The sequence below is a fragment of the Notothenia rossii genome (assembly GCF_949606895.1).
Source record: "Notothenia rossii genome assembly, chromosome: 1".
Classification (NCBI taxonomy): Eukaryota; Metazoa; Chordata; class Actinopteri; order Perciformes; family Nototheniidae; genus Notothenia; species Notothenia rossii.
This window is the reverse complement of record NC_136912.1, coordinates 75,741,161-75,748,392: the sequence shown is the minus strand read 5'-3', so window position 1 is coordinate 75,748,392 and position 7,232 is coordinate 75,741,161.

Here is a 7,232-nt window from a genome sequence, read left to right as displayed (position 1 = left end):
ATATGTATGTATCTATAAACTTCGAAGAAATGTATATACGTCCATAAAGTACATACATACGATAAGGTGCAAAAGCACTATTCGGTTTGGTCATGACAAATTTGAGCTATTTGTAAGAAAAGTCGTGGTCATAAAAGAGTCGAAGAGTCCATTGAGTTAGTTTTGGAATCTGATGGCGACTCCTGGACACCTCCATGATCAGGAGTCAGGTTTTTCGATCACATGCAACTGACAGGGGAACCATGGGGCATATGGATATTCTGGAGAGACTTGAGGAAGTAACAGCTCTAGAAATACATTTACAAAAGGTAAACAAATGTAAGAGGCTTTAATACAACCCCTAACATTTGAAATAATGTATAAGCAATTTGTGCAATAATCCTGTTGTCCCATTTTGCAATTCACATCTATGTGACAGGTAGCTTAGCTTTGATGCAGATGTGTTTAGCTTGGTCATCATCTTTAAATATATAAGTACGAAGCCACTGTTATCCATTCTAAAATGTAACAACAAATGTGATTCATTTAGGAAGATTTTGTTCTACCTCAGAAATAAGGCAATCATACAGTAGATTATTGGCAAGCACTCTGTCCAAACATTAGATAAAACAAAAAAAACTATTATTGATCAAAAGAGCTAATTTTGCACCTTCTTTTGGGCTGGAACAGTTTCTGCTCCCCTCATCATTGCTGATTTTTTGTATCATCCTGCCAACTTGGTGTATCTTCAATTTAAATGGAAATGAGACACTGGTCCTTATAGATCGAGGATCAGGTGCTTCATCAGCCTCTCTTCTCACTCTGTATGTGTGTGAGTGAGGGTGTGTGAATGCTCATTGTGGTCATACCTTTCATCTTTCAAAGAGCTTTTTAATTTAAGACTTGTTTTTTATCTTATTTTTGGCCAATATTTGATGGGTGCTATATGTGTGTGTATTTTAAGTTGCTAGTATGTTAATATTGCTTTAACTTTATCACCTGAACAGCTGAGGGTAATTGTGGTGACTTTATGTACCTTAATATCAGAATCAGAATCAGAATACCTTTATTAGTCCCACAGAGGGGACATTTATGTAGTTACAGCAGAAAAAAGAGCCACAGACAGCTTAATGTTACATATGTTATATATGTTACATGCATTAAAAATTACTAAGTTATGATATGATAAAAAATATAATAAAAGAAAAAAAGAAGTTAAATAATTTTCAAAATACACATCCTGTAACAGTTATAGGAAGCAACATAGTTTTGTGTGGTCATTCTTCTGTTTTTCCGTTATTATATTTTATGACCCTGTTCCTTTTCGTTTCATGCATTGCACCCAGTCTTTGCTGACACTTTTTAATCTTCCTATAAATACATTTTCAAACCCAAATTCATACTTTTCCACAGCTGTTTGCCACTGGCTCCACATGTAAGCTACGTAACGTAAACAATGTGATTACACTAAGGTTTGTAGGTGACGTGGCAACAGCAATATTTTTGAACCAGGAACTTAACAGACAAACATAGCACTCTTTAAAGCTGGCTAGAACAACAGCTTATAACTAAGTCAAGGTTGAGTTAAAAAAAAAGGCAGATTTATACCCAAAGATATAGGTCAAGGTAGTGGTTGAGGTTAGACATGGTTGTGTGGTTTACTACATACCGTTTTCAGTTGAAGGTCGAATGGCATGTCATCTATAGCACAAACATTTATGTTTCCACATATTATATATGTTGCAAAGAATAGAACAAATATATTCACACATTCCAGTTGATTCAGTGACTATCAGAGAGTGGAGGTACAGGGACAATCTGTACATGTATCAGAGATGGTGTTCAGAAGTCGATCCATTAGTTTTGGGGTTGTATAACAGCCTGTCCTACAAAAAACGACCAAATAGGTCGATTCTTTAAGCAGCTTAGATTACGACCCATAGCCACGTTTTAAAGTGTAGCACCTCTAGTGGTCGTGTAAGAAACAAAATGCTCCCGTTTATTCACAAATAACCCTCTCTGGAAAATCCTAAATTGTAGAATAGTTTCGCCATTAAAATGCTTTTTGATTAGATGTCTAGCGAGAAGTGTATATTGTACTTTTAGAATTGTAGATGTGTAGGATCTATAGTTTGATAGATATTACGAAGATGATTTGAGGTCTCGCCAGGATAACGTGTATGCAGCTTCCATGTAAAGTTAGCGTGGGTGAAAACAGTTTTTCCGGTCTCAAAGTTTTCATAACAAAACCGGATATATTCCCCTCACTGTCAAATGATTACACAGTGATATCTGCATTACTCATCCACTAAAAAACATCAGTTTATCCTTGTTAATTACACAATATTGATTGGTTTAAATTTGTTCACAATGCTTTTGTGTTTTTAACCTTCGATTCAGAGAAACAAATTGTTTTTTAGGAGTTCAGACACTACAGTTTCCGAAGACACTACACTACCCAGAATCCCCAGCTATCGTTTGGGACTACAACATCCGCCTTGCTTTACAAACCCCGTGATTAGTCATCAAGCCCTGTGATTGGATGTTGGAGTGGCAGTGCGACAAGGTTACGCTGAGCGCCAACAGCTCTTTGAAATGGAATGGAACCACGGCAGACTTTCCAAAACTGGAATTGGACGGGTCCAGCCCCCGGGTCCAGGCCATACATCCATGGTCCAGCCTCCCCCAGAACTACACATGCTGGCTATTGTGTGTTTCGCAACATTATATGGCACGTCTCTTTATAAGACGTTTTTGTATTTCCCACAATTAGAAGTTCCCAGTATTAAACTGTGTACACCCTGGAGGTTTAGGGGATACGAAACACAGTGGTGTTATCAAATTTAGAACATATAATTAATAAATGGGTGAATTAATATACCCACATGACACCTAAGGTCAGAAGAGCTTTATTTAACAGCTGGTCTTATGTCTGTGACCCCTTCTGTTGTTGGTTGATAAGCCTGAAACATGCACTTGTCAAGGTTCAGAGGCAAATTTTGCAAATATGGCAGTAGCCATCGATCATCTTAAGATAAGATAAGATATACTTTATTGATCCCAAGTTGGGAAATGTTTTTATTACAGCAGCATACTACTTTGTTCTACTCCACTACAATTCAGAGGTTAACCTGGTATTTTTACTCCACTACATGTATTTTAGTTACTTTGCAGATTCTGATTAATGATGTGAAATATAAACAACCCTTAAATCAGACTTTAGTTACACCTGAGTCAAATTCATAGACGGTGATTGTCAAGTGCCAAAATAAACTATGCAATATATTGGACGTTAAGTACTTTGTCAGACTTTATATTTATCTGTGGATAACCCCAACGTTTTTTTTTCTTATACAAAAGAAGACCTTAACTTAAAGTAATCTTTAATGTTTAAATAAAGCCTTATTAGTTTGTCTGTTTTGCACATCCTCCTGTTAATATCTTTGGACGTCCTGCACTAAACTGTTTTATTGTAGGGATCACTACAGTATCTTCTTGATATTTTCAATTTTGTAGTAGGCTACTCTTAATATGTAAATGTTTTCATCAAATAAAACTTATTCAACAACAAAATTCAATAACGTGCTTTACCCAATAGGCGGCGCGGGTTAAAAAACCAGTGGTGTAGTTAATGAAACATAATAATATCAAACATAATATGACTATTAACTTTATTGTGAAATTAAAACAGAACGGTAAAGGAAAATACAGTTTCAGTCTCTCGATTTGAAGCTTATGCATTGTACCATGAACCATAGACCTTTAGCAGTCAACAGCATGAGGAGTTAGAAAGGTAGTAAAATTAATATCTTTAAAAACAAAAAAAACAAAAATTCTCTCAGCTGTGCACCATTATGGTGTAAATATAACCTATATACCAATTGGATCAAATATAAAAGTCAGCCGAATTAGTGTTGATACTGTAAGGAGACGTATTGTCTGACAAGAAATGTAAGATGTTGGTTAATTGCTAATATATTTACGATCCATGACATGTATTCAGTTTTGGCACATTTCTTACAGTTTTTCAAAAGGACTTCTGATCAGGGCTCTATAAATAAATATCTACGGCAGATATGTAATATTTAATGCAGCCGAACCGTTATGTGATGACTTCCAAAGGGAAAAGCAAGAACACTCGGAATAAAGTATTATTTTATTTAAAAAAAAAAGTTTTTCCGATTTCATATTGGATAAACACCATATCCCGACATGCATTGCTGCGATGTTTTAGCCTATCAAAACCTCTGAAAAAAGAAAGGTGTCTCTCAGAATCTAAAGAGAACAACCTATGGGAAAAACACAAAAGCATTGTACACAATTTAAGGTGAGACACCCCAGGTGAATAGAGTACTTTTTTAACTTAAAGATATCAGCAGTTAATTACTTACAATAGGGCAATTGTTTTTTGTATTACAAGTTTTCTGAAATAGCATGTTTAAATATGCAAATGTTCCATTATCTCATGAAATATGCGCATTTTTTAACACATTTCAGGAACCGCAACTGAAAAATACGCAACTAGAAAGACTGTAGTCTTCTATCTTATATTTCAACAGTTTTACGACAAACTGTGACTTTTTTTACATGGAAATGATTTTTTGAGATTGACAAACATCATATGTGTCATTCGTGGCACAATTCAAACGGGATCAAAAGATGACTTTTCTCTCTCCATTGACTTCAATGTATAATTTTCCGCTTCCGGGGTCCAATGAGCTCCCTCGGAAGGGGAGGGACTTCGCCTCTCTATACATTATTTTTCCGAAATAAGGCCATGGACCGGAAGTAGATGGGCGTGACTTCGCCACTCTATAACCTTGCTTCGTGCAAGTGACAATTGTTGTTGTCTTCTCTGTGAACGTTTTTTTCGTCGTTCTTTTGCCATTTTGAGATTTAAATTTCTAGCGGAAAGCTAACCAGGAAGTGTTTTAGCATACCATGTGACGCATCTGAACGAATCACGTTGTCAGAAATGGACACCAGCCAATGAGATTTTGTTTCTTGTTTTAAGACCCCTTTGTACTTTCACGATTGGTTGCTGATACAAAGGAAAGTACCATATTTGGATCCGATGAGATTGTGCAGGAGAGACGGAGCATTCCAACGATATCTCTCATGACATGGTGCAAACAGCGGATAAACTGATGTTTTTTAGTTGATGAGTACTGCAGATATCTCTGTTAAATATTTTGATCATTGGTTTTATTATGAAAACGTCGAGACCGGAAATATTGTTTTCAACCCATAACTTTACTTGGAGGCTGCCACCTCAAATCATCTTCGTAATATCTATCAAACTATAGATCCTACATATCGACTGGACGTGAATTCTAAAAGTACAATATATACTTCTCGCTAGAAATCTAATCAAAAAGTGTTTTAATGGCCAAATTGTCCTACAATTTAGGATTTTACAGAGAGGGTTATTTGTGAATAAACGGCCATGTGTAACGTTTGCATTCAACGGGAGCATTAGAGGGCGAAAACTTTAAAATGTAATTATAGGACGTATTAAGCGATTGAACAAACGACATATTTGGTCTTAATAATTGGTCCTGAACAATCGGCCCATTTGGTCGTATGAGTTGGAGGACTTGTTGTTGTATAAACCCCCCCTCAAGCCCCTCAAGTCCCCACATTGTCAATCATTCAAATTTTAGGGTTAACATGTGGTTTAAGGTTCAGGTAGAGCTAAGACCTTTAGTGGTTTGATTGTCCCCATAGGAATGAATGTAAATCGATGCAATGTGTGTGTGTGTGTGTGTGTGTGTGTGTGTGTGTGTGTGTGTGTGTGTGTGTGTGTGTGTGTGTGTGTGTGTGTGTGTGTGTGTGTGTGTGTGTGTGTGTGTGTGTGTGTGTGTGTGTGTGTGTGTGTGTGTGTGTGTATGTGTGTGTGTGTGAATCTGGGCATCTGTGCATTCATGTGTGTGAAATGAATAGTTATTGAAGTGACTGTATTTATTCCTGCTGGCATCACTAACCGCTTCCATATTTCAGAGGCAATGTCCCAGGTCAAGATGGGAGCCATCTTCACTTCTCCTCTCCTCTCCCAGCTTATCACCTAAATAAAGTTAAGATTTCCTTAAAGCATAGGACATTCCTTCAACTCTCTTAAAGATTACCATCTACTGAAACGTGACTATTTTTCGGGATTCAAATTCTTTGTTTACCATTGCATTTCAGGGAAAACATGTATGATTTCTCACAGCAGTGTCACCACCATTAACAGACTGTAGTACATCTGTTCACAAGAACACTCCCCTTTTGTCCCAGGTGGAGCATGAGATATAATAAACACAGATGGAGTTTTCCTGCCACAGGGAGTACCCGGAGAGAAACATGGTGGCTGTGAAGAGGAACATGATGAAAAACAAGTTGAGACTCACAGAATGTCAACCTCTTGGCACTGTGTAGGCTGCAGTGGAAACTCTTCTTGATATGCGAATGAAACAGTTGCAATAAAATGTATACAGTTTCAAAGCATTCAATTATTTAACAATTCACTGCTGTACATGTTCTCTTCTCTCGACTTCTAAGGAGTATTCATTATAAAGATTTTATATTTGAATGATGGTCATTCAAGGTTTTTTTCAAACAAACCAACACACACACACACACACACACACACACACACACACACACACACACACACACACACACACACACACACACACACACACACACACACACACACACACACACACACACGCGCACACACACACACACACACACACACACACACACACACACACACACACACACACACACACACACACACACACACACCGAGGCAAAGCATTGGAAAGAAAGGCAGTAATCATTATAATGTACCAAACTGATGATGAGTGTGTAGTCTGCCATTAGTTGCTGTGTGAAGCTCTCTTAAGAAAACATAACATGGATTTAGCTAACTAATTTTACTTTGAATAAAATACACTGCTATGAAGATACATTAGTAACAATTTTCTTCCTCCTGATGTCTCTGCTGATGGTGGCCACTTTCATGTATTCAGTGTTCATATTTAGTTTAATTCTGTTGGTGGGCACATAATTCAACAGAATACATATATGCTAATGCAACCAAATGATAGGCCATCTTTGTTTTTGTCAGTCACCCCCCACTAGGCCTCTTTACCTCCCTGAGAGAGTCTGTTGGCTGGATTGACAGAAACACTGTGTTGTCACTCAGCGGAGCTATAAGGGATAAATACATCAGTCAGTGCCAGTTGTTGTGTATGCAACATTTTAAA